The sequence below is a fragment of the Hypanus sabinus genome, chromosome 5, assembly GCF_030144855.1.
Source record: "Hypanus sabinus isolate sHypSab1 chromosome 5, sHypSab1.hap1, whole genome shotgun sequence".
NCBI lineage: Eukaryota > Metazoa > Chordata > Chondrichthyes > Myliobatiformes > Dasyatidae > Hypanus > Hypanus sabinus.
Window position 1 is genome coordinate 151,436,181 of NC_082710.1, and position 16,210 is coordinate 151,452,390.

Genomic DNA, 16,210 nt, shown 5'->3' on the forward strand with positions numbered 1-16,210 from the left:
CTGGGGGATATTGTATGCATACTCGCCCGCCTTGTAAAAACGATCTTTCTACATAATCTGCACCTGATGATCATATAAGATACTTTTAAAACCAAGAGAGAGGACGGCCGGCACTGTTTCCTCGGCAAGGTACTAAAATAAAGGCGGCATACCATGGCACCACTTTTTTTTTCAAAACCAGCTCAAGCAAATTATACAATCCAGAAAATCCCGGAATCACACAAAAAGCTGGAGAAGCTCGGTACGTTAAGTAGCATCGATGGAGGGAAATGACCTGTCGGCGTTTCAGATCCAAGTCCTTCACTTGGGCAGACTCCCTCGAACTTTTGTGTGTTTGTTTGGCCAATTATGGAAACGAATAATTGAAGAACTGGTGGCGTGTCTACAGATCTATCATCTATCAGTGAAAAAAAGGCCATTTCGCTGGGCACCCTTACCAGAATCTAATCGTAAAAATTGTCAGCGGTCCAACTTTGACAACGGATTCGGCACACATCATTCCCCAACATTTCAACACAGGCGAAAGCATTGGACTTAGTATTTCCTATTCCAACAATTAAGGAACAGATGCAAGTTTCATCCCATGCCATATACAAAGACAAATTGGCTGCGGACAACACAGGTATGGAGTAAAGAAGCCAAGCAAAAGCGAACCGAAATGGTAGCAACGAAAAGTGAGCTGAAGTGGGACCTGTCCGAGCTAGTCGTAAATGAAAGTTCCTGGCTGTCAGAAATAAAAAAAGTGGCACTCTTCCCCCCTCGAAATTGCATCAACATCAAGTAGAAACATTTTCACTATAGAAGACTATAGATCTGGTATCTCTCGAAAACAGAAACAAGAACTAAATTCTGGAAGAACTCTACGAACCTAGTAGCACAGGGGGCAGTGTCTGTGGGGGGAGGGGGATTGAGGAGAAATGACACAGATCGGGTCGACATTCTGTAACTTTGCTAAGTCAGGAGAGGAAAGGAACTCAACTAAAGTCAGTGAAAGGGAGAAGAGTGGTGAGAGAGGGGCCAGTATGTGTCCGAGGCTTGCAATAGCATGAAGGGCTGATGAGGCCAGGTATGGGAGAGCTGGAGTCGGAGAGAAAGAGAGGCGGGGACAGGCGAGAACAGAAAAAGGAAAATGGACATGTGTGGGCGGAGGATTGTGGGATAGGCTAGGTGAAGTTGAAAAGTGATAAGCGTGAAACAAACCTTATGTTTGCGAATCTGACGCCTCTATCGGACTTTATTTCCTGCACGTTCTTAAACTACCCCAGAAGTCGTTAAAATGCTGGTGAAAATAATTTTATACTTACTCCGCTCATACTGTTTCTTAGCACTTTTGCATGTTCACAATTAGCCACACCCCTCCAGTTCCAATAATTCGCGATTTATTACATCATTGAGTCACGCAGCGCGGAAACGACACCTCCGGTACAGAGCCCACCCCGACCATAAAGCAATTATTAACACATATCCCATCTCATTCGACCCACATTCCCAACAATACCCCCTCTACCTTTCGAATCCTCCCACTTACCCGCACATCAGGGGCAATTTGCGGTCATTTAACCTAGCAACCAGGACGCCTTTGGAATTTGGTAGGCAAACAAAGTAAACGACAAAATCCTCTACAGCAATGCACAAGGTTTACATTTGACATGAGGGCTGCGGCAGCACCCCCACTGTCTGTGTCGCTGCATTCTCAGTTGTTTTTGAACTGTGTATAGCGAGAAAAAAGTGAACACATCTGGTTCAATGATCGGGAAAAAAAGCAAACTAGCAAAGATAGTTAGTTGGGGGAAACGGCTTTGAAAAATATGAAAATGTTGAGGGCTTCACCGGTTGAGGCAGCGTTTAGTTACGGAGCCCAGGCTGCCCCTGAGAATGTAATGCTGAGCTGCTCTCTTGAAATGCTAAGTTATTTGAACTCTGCGTACACCCACATGTTGTTACGAAGGAGTTCCAGGATTTCGGTCCTGTGATGGTTTGGCGATGATGATATTCACTCGGTGGCCACTTCATTAGGTACAACTGTACACGAGCTTACAAATGAAACTATCTCTACACCAGCTCACAACTCAATAGAATGTGGGAGTGGGAGACTGTTTAAGAAGAATACTGTGCATGTAAAACAGAACGGAGTCAATAGACGATAGACTATAGGTGCAGAAGTAGGCCATTCGGCCCTTCTAGACAGCACCACCAATCACTGTGATCATGGCGGCAGATTATCCACAAACAGCACGCCGTTCCTGCCTTCTCCCCATATCCCTTGACTCCGCCATCTTTAAGAGCTCTATCTAATTATTTCGAAAGCATCCGGAGAATTGGCCTCCACTGCCTTCTGAGGCAGAGCATTCCACAGATCCTCAACTCTCTGGGTGAAAAAAAAAAATTCTCAACTAAATCGCCTACCCCTTATTCTTAAACTGTGGTTCTGGACACCCTCAACATCAGGAACATGTCTCCTGCCTCTAGCGTGTCCAATCCATTAATAATGAGTCTTGACGAAGGGTCCTGGCCCAAAACGTCGACAGCGCTTCTCCCTATAAATGCTGCCTGACCTGCTGCGTCCCACAAGCATTTTGTGTGTGTCCCTTAATAATCTTATATGTTTAAATCAGATCCCCTCTCATCCTTCTAAGTTCCAGTGTATACAAGCACAGTCGCTCCAACCTTTCAACATATGACAGTCCTGCCATCCCAGGAATTAACCTCATGAACCTACGCTGCACCCCCTCAATAGCAAGAATGTCCATCTTCAAATTTGGGGACGAAAACTGCACACCATGCTCCAGGTGTGGTCTCACCAGGGCCCTATACAACTGCAGAAGGACCTCTTTGCTCCTATACTGAACTCCGGTTGCTTTGTTTTCTGCCTGCTGTACCTGTGTGGTGAACTACGTGTGCCTGTCTGGACACGCCCCCTTCTGACTACTCCTGTGGCTCCTCCCACAGGCCCCTGTATAAATGCGATCGAGGTCTGATGCTCGGCCTCAGTCTCCAGGATGTAGTATGATGGTCACTCACTGCTGGTTCCTTCTTCCAGTCAATAAAAGCCGATATCTCGCCTTTACATCTCAGAGAGAGTTATTGATGGCGCATCAACCTGCATGCTTACTTTCAGTGACTAATGAACAAGGACACCTGGATCTCATTGTACTTCCCCTTTCCCTAACTTGACACCATTCAAGTAGTAATCTGCCTTCCTGTTCTTGCCACCACAATGGACAATCTCACATTTACCCACATTAAACTTCATCTGCCATGCATCTGCCCTTTCACCCAACCTGTCCAAGTCACCCTGCATTCTCATAACATCCTCCTTACATTTCACACTACCATTCAGCTTTGTGTCATCTGCAAACTTGTTAAAGTTACTTTTAATCCCTTCATCGAAATCGTCAATATATATTTTAAATAGTTGCTGTCCCAGCACCGAGCCTTGTGGTACCCCACTAGTCACTGCCTGCCATTCTGAAAAGGACCCGTTAATCCCTGCTCTTTGTTTTCTGTCTGCCAAACAATTTTCTTTCCATGTCTGTACCCTACCCCCAATACCATGTGCTCTAATTTTGCCCACTAATCTCCCATGTGGGACCTGATCAAAGGTTTTCTGAAAGTCCAGGTACATCCACTGGCTCTTCCTTGCCTATTGTCATAGTTACATCCTCAAAAAATTCCAGAAGATTAGTCAAGCATGTTTCCCCTTTTGTAAATCCATGTTGACTCAGACTGATCCTGTTACTGCTATCCAAATGTGGCGCTATTTCGTCTTTTATAATTGACTCCAGCATCTTCCCCAACACTGCTGTCAGGCTAACTGGCACATAATTCCCTGTTTTCTCTCTCCCTCCTTTCTTAAAAAGTGGGATAACATTAGCTATCCTCCAACCCTCAGCAACCAATCCTGAATCTATAGAACTGTAGAAAATGATTACCAACGCATCCATGATTTTTGCAGCCATCTCTTTAAGTACCCTGGGATGCAGACCATCAAGCCCTAGGGATTTATCAGCCTTCAGTCCCATCAATATACCCAACATCATATTCTGACTAATGTGAATTTCCTTCAGTTCCTCTGGTACCTAGGTGCTCTTGCACTATTACATCTGGGAGATTGTCTGTGTCTTCCCTAGTGAAGACAGATCCAAAGTACCTGTTCAACTCGTCTGCCATTTCCTTGTTTCCCATAATAAATTCACCCATTTCTGTCTTCAAGGGCCCAACTTTGGTCTTAACTAATGTTTTTCCTCTTCACATTCCTAAAGAAGTTTTTACTATCCTCCTTTATATTCTTGGCTAAGTTACCTTCGTGCCTCATCTTTACTCCCTGTATTGCCTTTTTAGTTATCTTCTGTTGTTCTTTAGAAGTTTCCCAATCCTATGGCTTCCCACTCATTTTTGCTATGGTATACTTCTTCTCTTTTATTCTTATACTCTCCTTGACTTCCCTTGTCAGCCATGGTCACCTCCTTAGAATCTTTCTGCTTCTTTGGAATGAACTGATCCTGCACCTTCTGTATTATTCCCAGAAATACCTGTCATTGTTGTTCCATTGTTCCACTGTTAGGGTATCCTTCCAGTCAACTTTGGCAACTTCCTCCCTCGTGGCTCCATAGTCCCCTTTGTTCAACTGTAATACTGACACTTCCGATTTTCCCTTCTCCCTCTCAAATTGTAGATTAAAGCTCATCATATTATGGTCACTACCTCCCAATGGCTCCTTTACCTTGAGTTCCCTTATCAAATCAGTTTCATTACACAACACTAAATGCAGAATTGCCTTCTTCCTGGTAAGCTGCAGTATAAATGCTCTAATAATCCATCTCAGAGGCAGTCCACAAACTCCCTTTCTTGGAGTCCAGTCTACCTGCATGTTGAAATCCCCCATTACCTTTGCAGTCAGTGTAGGATGGGCCAGCACAGATTACTGAGTTGAAGGTCCTGCTTCCAAGCCCTGAAACTGTGACTATGTCATCAAGCAGTGTCTGTGAAGATAGGGGTAAGCTGTGTTAAAGTGGCAGGTTGACGACCTTCAGAACCTGTCAGTTCTGAAAGAAACAGAAATTATAGGTTGCTTAAATGTTTTGAATTCACTGTAGAGGAGCCCCAAGCTGCAGCATCCCTAGAAGAAAGCTGAATCTGCATTACTTCAGCTTGTATTTTGCAGACAAACCAAAAGAGGCCAAAGAGATGGATGGGGAAGTAAATTGACAGGGAACTAGAAACTCACAGCTACTGCATCTCCACAAAATTGCAACCTCAGCCCTGCAGTCTGCTTCCTGTACATATGTACAGTAACTCTGTGGCTAGACTCTGATATAACTCCATCTACATGATACCACCATAGTGGGCTGTCCCTCATTTAATAATTAAAGGATGGGGATACAGACTTTAGTGGCATGGTGTCATGGCACCAGTATTTCTTGCAGTATCAACAAAACAAAAAAATTGGTTATTGACTTCAGGAAGTGGATGATGCACATGGTCCTGGCTATACCAACAATATTAAGAGTGAGAGGGTTGAGAGCTACAAGTTTCTAGTAGTGAATATCACCAATAGCCTGTCTGGATTTAATCCCCCTGTGTTGAAAGGACAAGGCTGAGGATGAGCCCAAGTGCAGAGACAGTCAGGAGACATTCTTCATGTAGCATGTGTGGAAATGGTATTGAGGAGCGATGCGAGGGTATAAATTGTTCCTATCCTGGTTGGCTGCCAGTGTCTAGTCTGTATTCTGATCACTTATTTTTATGTAATATATCAACAATATGAATGGTGCAATTGACACCTTTGAGCCCAAGTTTACTGATAAAGTGAAGGGGCAGGTAGTGCTGATGAATCAGGGTGTCCACAGAAGGACTAGATAGGTTGGGAGAATAGGCAATGAAATGGAAGATGGAATGCAGTGAAATGAATGGTTATGCACTTTTGTAGAAAGAATAAAGAGATAGATTATTTTCTAAATGGGGAAGTGCAAGGAGACTTGGGAGATCCTGTGCAGGATTCCCTAAAGTTTTTATGTACAGGCTTCGTTGGTGGAAGGGAAGACAAATGCAATGTTAGTATTCATTTCAAGAGGACTTGAACATAAGACAAGAATAACGCTTTATAAGGCATTTGTTCGGTGGCACCTGGCATATTGTCAGCAGTTGTGGGTGTCATGGTCCCATCTGGCAACTCCCTATCTTGCTATTACCTCCTTAATTTGGCCCTAATCCCCTTGTCTGATTTCCAATCATTCCGGTTCCACTATTGCACACCTATTTCCCATTAGTGAACATAGGATAAAATTCGGGCATCAACAGCGATGCTTTGTCAGTTTGTTAGATGACTTTAGTGTGAGTAAACCTTGTTTCCTGATTCCTTAGGACAGGCAGTTCTAAGCTCTGCATCATTTCCTGGATGCTGTACATAAATCTTGTCTACTTATAAAGACTCTCCTGGATACCGGTTCCCCATTTATGATGGTGCTAACACCGCATGACTCTGCTGCTGTACCTGTGTCCTGTACTTGGGTTCATCCTCAGCCTCGTCGTTGCAACAGTCGGCCTCTTATCTAAGAAAAGAAATGCTGCCATTGAAGAGGGTCTAGAGTAGATTCACAAAAATGATTCTAGGAAAGAAAGGGTTAATGTATGGCTCTGATGGCTCTGAGCCTGTACTCAGTGGAGTTTAGAAGAATGAGAGAGAATATCAATGAAACCTGTTGAATATCAAAAGGCCTATATAGAGTGAATGTGGAGAGGATGACTAGGATAAAACTGAGCAGCCTCAGAATAGAGTTAAGAAGAAATTTCTTCAGCCAGAGAGTGGAATTCAATGCCATGTATGGTTGTGGATGAAAAGTATTTGAGTATATTTAAAATGGAACTTGATGAGTTCTTGATTAATCAAGCATCAACGTTTAAAGGGAGATGGAAGGAGAATGTGGCTGAAAGGGATAATTAGCATGATGGAATGTCAGTGTAGAATTGATGGACCAAGTTGCCTATCTCTGTTCCTATTCCATATGGTCTTAAAAACTTCAATTGTCCTTATTTTTGGATCCAATAAAGTAACAAAGACTGAGGGAAGATCTGATAGAAGTGTATGTAATTATGAGAGACAAAGAAACAGTGGGCAATGAATAAACTTTTCTCCAAATTCATGCTGTTGAATATTTCCCTCCACAAAAAAAAACCTCTGTCTCACACATCTCCTTTAAAATGAGACCCTTTCATTGGGATAAGTTCAAAGGAGAGTTGTGTGGGATTTTAATGAAGTCCATATGGACAGCATTAGGTTAGGATACGACATGAGCCATGAGGCAACTACCCACTCATTCTGTCACTGACTTCTCAGGCATATTTCAACTGCGCATGGCACAAACCAAAGTGCACACAGTTGAATATCTGATCTGGGACAATTATCAGAGAAAAAAAAAACAGCAGACAACCAACCAGCAAAGCTAGCCAGTTGGAGGCAACCACAGTCTGATGGATTTGACTAAAAAAAACATAACATTCAAAATTTGTGTGCTTCACTTTCTGAAAAAGTGTTTGAAGGAAACACATATATTTCACCATATTGAACCCTGGGATCAGATACGGAATCAGATTCAGGTTTAATATCACCAGTATATGGAAAGAAATTTGTTAACTTTATGACAGCTGTACAATGCAGTACATGATGCATATAGAAAAAACTGAATACATTAAGTGTACATTAGTATATTGAATTATTAAAATGATTAGTGTAAAAAGAGAAATTTAAAAAAATAGTGAGATTGGGTTCGATGTCCATTTAGAAATTGGATGGCAGAAGAGAAGAAGCTGTACCTGAATCACAGGGTGTGTGCTTTCAGCTTTCGTACCTCCTTCCTGAAGGTAACATTGAGAAAAGCGTGTGTCCTGGGTGGTGGGGTTCCTTGATGATGACCTACTTCTGCTCCTTTGTCTTATGAAACGTAGAAAACCTACAGCACAATACAGGCCCTTCAGCCCAATAAGTTGTGCCAAACGTGTTCCTACCTTAGAAATTACTAGGCTTACCCATAGCCCTCTATTTTACTAAGCACCATGTACCAATCCAAAAGTCTCTTATAAGACCCTATCGTATCTGCCCACCACAATTGCCAGCAGCCCATTCCACACACTCACCACTCTCTGAGTAAAAAACTTACCCCTGACATCTCTGTACCTTCTCCCCAGTACTTTAAACCTGTGTCCTGTTGTGGCAACCATTTGAGCCCTGGGAAAAAGCCTCTGACTATCCACAAAATCCATGCCTCTCATCATCTTATACACCTCTATCAGGCTACCTCTCATCCTCCTTCACTCCAAGGAGAAAAGGCTGAGTTGACTCAACCAATTCTCATAACGCATGCTCCTCAATCCAGGCAACATCCTTGTAAATTTCCTCTGCACCCTTTCAAAGGCTTCCACATCCTTCCTGTAGTGAGGCAACCAGAACTGAGCACAGTACTCCAACATGGGTCTGACCAGAGTCCAATATAGCTGCAGCATTACCTCTCGGCTCTTAAACTCAATCCCACAATTGATGAAGACCAATACACAATATTCCTTCTTAATCACAGAGTCAGACTGTGCAGCTGCTTTGAGCATTCAATGGCCTTGGACCCCACAATCTCTCTGATCATCCTCACTGCCAAGAGTCTTACCATTAATACTGTATTCTGCCATCATATTTGACCTCATACTGGGTTGAACTTCATCTGTCACTTTTCAGCACAGTTTTGCATCCTATCAATGTCCCACTGTAACATCTGACAGTCCTTCCCACTATCCACAACACCTCCAATTTTTGTGTCATCAGCATACTTATTGTCCAATCCATCCACTTCCTCATCCAGGTCATTTATAAAAATCACAAAGAGGAAGGGTCCCAGAACAGATCCCTGAGGAACTGCATTGGTGGCTGATCTCCATGCAGAATCTGACCCATCTACAACCATTCTTTGCCTTCCGTGGGCAAGCCAGTTCTGGATTCACAATGCAATGTCCCCTTGGATCAGATGGTTTCTTATTTTCTTAATAGGCCTTGCATGGGGTACCTTAACAAATGCTTTGCTGAAATCCATATATAGAGCTATAGAACATTACAGCACAGAAACAGGCCCTTTGGTCCTTCTTGCCTGTGCCGAACCATTTTTCTGTCTACTCCCACTAACCTGCACCAGGACCAAATCCCTCCATATTCCTCTCATCTGTGTACATGTCTAGGTTTTTCTTAAATGTTAAAAGTGAGTCAACATTTACAACTTCATCTGGTAGCTCATTCCACACTCGCACTACTCTCTGTGTGAAGAAGCCTCCCCTAATGTTCCTTTAAACTTTTCCCCATTCATCCTTAACCCATGTCCTCTGTTTCTTTTTCCTCCCATAGCCTCAGTGGAAAAAGCCTGCTTGCATTCACACTATCTATACCCATCATAATTTTATATACCTCAGTCAAATCTCCCCTCATTCTTCTATGCTCCAGGGAATAAAGTCATAACCTATTCAACCTTTCTCTGTAACTCAGTTTCTCAAGTCCCAGCAACATCCTTGTAAACCTTTTCTGCACTCTTTCAACCTTATTACTATCCTTCCTGTAATTAGGTGACCAAAACTGTGCACAATACTCCAAATTCAGCCTCAGCAATGTCTTATACAACCTCAGCATTATATTCCAACTCTTATACATACACAATACTTTGATTTATGAATGCCAATGTACCAAAAGCTCCCTTTACAACTCTATCTACCAGAGGCCACACTTTTAAGGAATTATTTATCTGTATTCCCAGATCCCTCTGTTCTATTGTACTCCTCAGTGTCCTACCATTTACCTTGTATGTTGTATCTTGGTTTGTCCTTCCAAAGTGCAATATCTCACACTTGTCTGCATTAGAATCCATCTGTCTGCACAAAATCCATCTGACATTTTTCAGCCCATTTTTGCAACTGGTCCAAATCCCTCTGCAAGCTTTGAGAACCTTCCTCACTGTCCACTACACCTTCAATCTCTGTATCATCAGCAAATTTGCTGATCCAATTTACCACATTATCATCCAGATCACTGATATAGATGAGAAATAACAATGGACCCAGCACTGATCGCTGTGGCATACCACTAGTCACAGGCATCCACTCAGAGAAGCAATTGTCCACTACCACTCTCTGGCTTCTCCCATTGAGCCAATGTCTAATCCAATTTATTACCACTCCATGTACATCTGGCAACTGAATCTTTCTAACTAACTTCCCATGCAGGACCTTGTCAAAGGCCTTACTGAAGTCCATGTAGACAACATTCACTTCCTTTCCCTTCATCCACTTTCCTGGTAACCTCCTTGAAAAATTCTAATTGATTGGTTAAACATGACCTACCACACTCAAAGCCATGTTGACTCTCCCTAATAAGTCCCTGTCTATCTAAATACATGTAGATCCTATCTCTTAGTACTCCTTACAATAATTTGCCTACTACTGGCATCAAGCTTCTCAGCCTATAAATTCCAAGATTACTTTTAGAGCCTTTAAAAAAAAACAGAACAACATGAGCTGTTCTCCAATCCTCCAGCACCTCACCTGTAGATACCAACATTTTAAATATATCTGCCATGGCCCCTGCAATTTCAAAACTAGTCTCCTTCAAGGTCTGAGGGAATGCCCTGTCAGGTTCTGAGGATTTATCTACTCTGATTTTCCTCAAGACAGCAAGCACCTCCTGCTCTTCAATCTCTATAGGTTCCATGACTTCACTACATGTTTGCCTTGTTTACATACCTCCATACCAGTTTCCTTAGTAAATACAGATGCAAAAAAAAAACATTTAAGATCTTCCCCATTTCTTCTGGTTCCATACCTAGCCGACCACTGACCTTCAAGAGGACCAATTTTATTCCGTACACTCCTCTTGCTCTTAATATACCTGTAGAAGCACTTTGGATTATACTTCACCTTGGCTGCCACAGCAACCTCATGTCTTCTTTCAGCCCTCCTGATTTCTTTCTTAAGCAGTTTTTGCACCTTTTTGTAATCCTCAATCACCTTACTTGCTCCCTATTGCCTATGCATGTTATACATTTCTTTCTTTTTCTTTGTCAGAGTTCCAATATCTCTCGAGAACCAAGGCTCCTCAGTCTTATTCACTTTGCCTTTAATCCGGACAGGATCATACAAACTCTGCACGCAAAATTTCTCCTTTGAAGACCTTCCACTTACCAAAGACATCCTTGCCAGATAACAGCCTGTCCCAATCAACACTTCTTAGATCCTTTCTCATTTCTTCAAACTTGTCCTTTTTTTCCAGTTTAGGACCTCAACCGGAGAACCAGATCTATCTTTATCCATGATCAAATTGAAGTTAATCGTGTTATGATCACTGGATCCAAAGTGTTCCCCTACACACACTTCTGTCACCTTTCCTAACTTGTTTCCTAATAGAAAATCTAATATTGCATCCTCTCTAGATGGTACCTCTATATATTGATTTAGAAAACTTTCCTGGACACATTTTACAAACTCTAACTCATCTAGACCTTTAACAGTATGGGTGTCCCAATCAATATGTGGAAAATTAAAATCTCCTACTATCACAACTTTATGTTTCCTGCAGTTGTCTGCTATCTCTCTACAGTTTTGCTCCTCTAATTCTCACTGACTATTGGGTGGTCTATAATCCGACCCCACTATTATTGTCATACCTTTCTTGTTTCTCAGCTCCACCCATATAGCCTCGGCAGACAAGTCTTCTAATCTGTCCTGTCTGAGCACTGCTGTAACATTTTCCCTGACCAGAAATGCTACCCACCCCCTACACCATGCTTCATCCCTCTGCCTCTATCACGTCTGAAACATCAGAACCTTGGAGCTTTAAGATGCCAGTCCTGCCCTTCCTGTAGGCAAGTTACACTAATGGCTATAATGTCGTAATTCCATGTGTCAATCCACACCCTCAGCTTGTATTCTTTCCCCACAAGTCTCCTTGCATTGAAATAGACACACTTCAGAAGATTATTACCACCATACACAAACCTTCCGTTTGTAAACTTGCATGAACTTTTAACATCATTTATTTTCACCACTGCTCCACTATTTGCTCTGTCACTCTGGTTGCCATCCCCCTGCCAATCTAGTTTAAACCCTCCCTAATAGCACTAACAAACCTCCCTGCAAGGATATTGGTCCTGCTGTAGTTCATGTGTAATCTTTCTCTCTTGTACAGGTCCCACCTGCCCCAGAAGAGGTCCAAATGACCCAAAAATCTGAAACCCTGCCCCCTACACCAGTTCCTCAGCCACGTGTTCATCCTCCAGGGCATCCAACTCTTACCCTCACTGGCACATGGCACAGGTAGCAATCCTGAGATTATCACCCTCTACTACAGCTACTCCTCTTCCTTCATCAATGTGTTTAGCGACATCCTCAAAAACTTCGATCAGGATTATAAGGCATGACTTGCCCTGGACAACACCATGCTGACTATTCCTTGTCATATTATACCTCTCCAAATGTTCATAAATCCTGCCTCTCAGGATCTTCTCCATCAACTTACCAACCACTGAAGTAAGATTCACTGGTCTATAAATTCCTGGGCTATCTCTACTCCCCTTCTTGAATAAAGGAACAATGTCTGCAACCCTCCAATACTCTGGAACCTCTCCCATCTGGATTGATGATGCAAAGATCATTGTCAGAGGCTCAGCAATCTCCTCCCTTGCCTCCCACAGTAACCTGGGGTACATCTCATCTGGTCCTGGTGACTTATCCTACTTGATGCTTTCCAAAAGCACCCAGCACGTCCTCCCTCTTAATATCTACATGCTCAAGATTTTCAGTCTGCTGCAAGTCATCACTGCTATCACCAAGACTCTTTTCCATGGTGAACACTGAAGCAAATTATTCATTAAGTACCACTGGTATTTCCTTCTGTTCCATACGCACTTCCCCACTGTCACACTTGATAGGTCCTATTCTTTCCTGTCTCATCCTCTTGCTCTTCACATACTTGTAGAATGCCTTGGGGTTTCCCTTAATTTTGCCCTCCAAGGCATTCTCATGACCCCTTCTGGCTCTCCGAATTTCCTACTTAAGCTCCTTCCTGTTCAGCTTATAATCTTCTAGATCTCTAACATTACCTAGCTGTCTGAAGCTTTTGTAAGGTTTTCTTTTCTTGACTAGATTTATTACGGCCTTTGTACACCACGGCTCCTGTACCCTACCATAGCTTCCCTGTTTCATTGGAACGTACCTATGCAGAACTCCATACAAATATTTCCTGAACGTTTGCCACGTCTTCCATACTTTTCCCTGAGAACATCTGTTTCCAATTTAAGCCTCCAATTTCCTGCCGAATAGCCTCATAATTCCCCTTACTCCAATTAAACTTTTTTCTAACTTGTCTGTTCCTTTCTCTCCAAAGCTATTTAAAAGAGATAGAATTATAATCATTATCTCCAAAATTCTCTGCCACTGAGACATCTGACACCTGACCAGGTTCATTTCCCAATAACAAATCAAGTACAGCCTCTCTTCTTTAGGCTTGTCTACATATTGTTTCAAGAAACCTTCCTGAACACACCTAACAAACTCCACCCCATCTAAACCCCTTGCTATGGTCTTATGTGCTTGGAAGTGAAAGGGACTGGGGACAGAGTTAGGACACTGTATCATGTTAATAGTAAATGGATACAGGCAGAGAAAGAAAAAATATCAAAAGGTTGGAGACAGCTGCTGGAGAGTGATGCAAACAGAGTACTACACTTAGACCATAAGACATAGGAGCAGAATTAGGCCACTGAGCCCATATAGTCTGCTGTGCTATTCCATCATGGCTGATCCTGGATCCCACTCAACCTTCTCTCCCTATCCTTGATGCCCTGACTGATCAGGAGATGATCATCTTCTGCCTTATATATACGCAAGGACATGGCCTCCACCACAGACTGTGGCAGGGCATTCAATACATTTACTAGCTCTGGCTTAAAAAAAATCCTCCTTACTTCTGTTGTAAAGGATTGCCCCTCAATTCTGAGGTTGTGCCCTCTAGTTCTGTATACACCCACCAGAGGGTGTACACCCTCTCCACATCCAACCTATTTAGTCCTTTCAGAATTCGGTAGGTTATATTGAGAACACTAATAAATTCCAGTCCGTACAGCTGTCAAAGCTGCCAAACATTCTTGATAGTAAATTTGCAGATGGCACAATGGTTGGGGGTGTTTTGCATAGTGTGGAGGGCTGTCAGAGATTACAATGGGACATGTATAGGATGGACAACTGAGCTGAGAATTGGCAGATGGAATTCAACCCACATAAATGTGAGGTGGTTCATTTTGGTAGGTCAAATATGATAGCTGAATATGGTATTAATGGTAAGACTCTTGGCATGTGGAGGATCAGAGGGGTCCTGGTGTCCGAGTCCATTAGACACTTAAAGCTGCTGGGCAGGTTGACTCTGTAGTTACAAAGGCATATGGTGCATTGGCCTTCATCAATCTTGGGATTGAGTTTAAGAGCCGAGAGGTAATGTTGCAGCTATATAACAACCTGGTCAGACCTCACTTGGAGTACTGTGCTCAATTCTGTTCGCCTCACTACAGGAAGGATGTGGAAACTATAGAGAAGGTGCAGAGAAGATTTACAAGTATGTTGCCTGGATTAGGGAAAATGCCTTATGAGAATAGTCTGAGTGAACTCAGCCTTATCTCTTTGGAGAGACAAAGGTTAAGAGGTGACTTGATAGAGGTGTTCAAGATGATGAGAGACATTGATCATGTGGATAGTTACAGGCCATTTCCGGGCTGAAATGGCTCGCACAAGAAGGCCGAGTTTTAAGGTGCTAGGAAGTAGGTACAGAGAAGATGTCAGAGATCGGTTTTATACGCAGAGAGTAGTGAGTGCGTGGAATGGGCTGCCAGCGGCTGTGGTGGAGGCAGATACTATAGGGTATTTTAAGAGACTCCTGGATAGGTAAATAGAGCTTAGAAAAATAAAGGGCTATCTATAAGTCTAGGTAACTTCTAAGGTAAGGACATGTTCAACACAGCTTTGTGGGCCGAAGTCCCTTAATTGTGCTGCAGATTGTCTATGTTCTATGTTCAATATGTTAACTGCTTCATTCCCAGAATCATCCTCTTGAAAATCCTCTGGACTCTTTCTAATGACAACACATATCTTCTGATATGTGGGACCTAAAACTGTGAATAGCAAAGGAGATGACAATGGAGGTAATGTTTTAGAGGTAACTAGCAAATGAAACAGAACTTTGTGGGCGTGGTGTGAAGAATTTTTGATGAACTGTCTGCATATAATGGGTGAATGGAATCAGGGAGAGTCAGATGAAGAGAGTTGAAAGTGGACTGGACTTGTATGAGATAAAGGGGACAAGAATGGGCAGATCAGAAGACTGGAGTGACCGACAACATCTTTCTTGTGAATTTCTTCACAGACTTGTTAGATAAAAATGTATGTTTATGAAAACCAGGGAAATCAGCAAGGGTAGAACACCTTTGCGTCAATACTTTGCACTATTCTACTGCATTTTAAACTTTTGCATTGGTCCTAGAGATGATCCAGGCTTTGGGGGCAAAGCTCAATTTCAGTTGATTTTGAATTACCCTTTAAGGTTTTTAATACAACCATAGATAAGTTCATAAGTTTCTATGGCCTATTGAGTCTGCTCTGCCATTTCATCATGGTGGATCCATTTCCCCTCTCAACCCCAATCTCTGGCCTTCACCCCATATCATTTCATATCATAACTAATCAAGAATCTACCAACCTCTGCCATAAAAAGACATAAAGACCTGGCTTCCACAGATGCCTGTGCCAATGAATTACACAGATTTACCACTCTGGTTTAAGAAATTCCTCCTAATCTTAATTGAAAAATGATGGACCTCTATTTTATGGCTGTGTCCTCTGGTCTTGGACACTCACATATCCTCTCCATATCCACTCTATAACAAGGCCTTTCACTATTCAATATGTTTCAACAAGGTCACCTGTGATTCTTCTGAATATTCGTGAAAACAGCCCAGAACCATCAAAAACTCATTACATGACAAGTCATTTAATCCTGGAATAATTTTCATGACCCTCTTTTGAACCCTCTCCAACAAATCCTTTCTATGAATTGAATTGAAATGTATTTATTTCTTACATCCTTCACATACATGAGGAGAAAAAATCTTTACATCTCCATTTAATTGTGCAATTTATAGTAAAT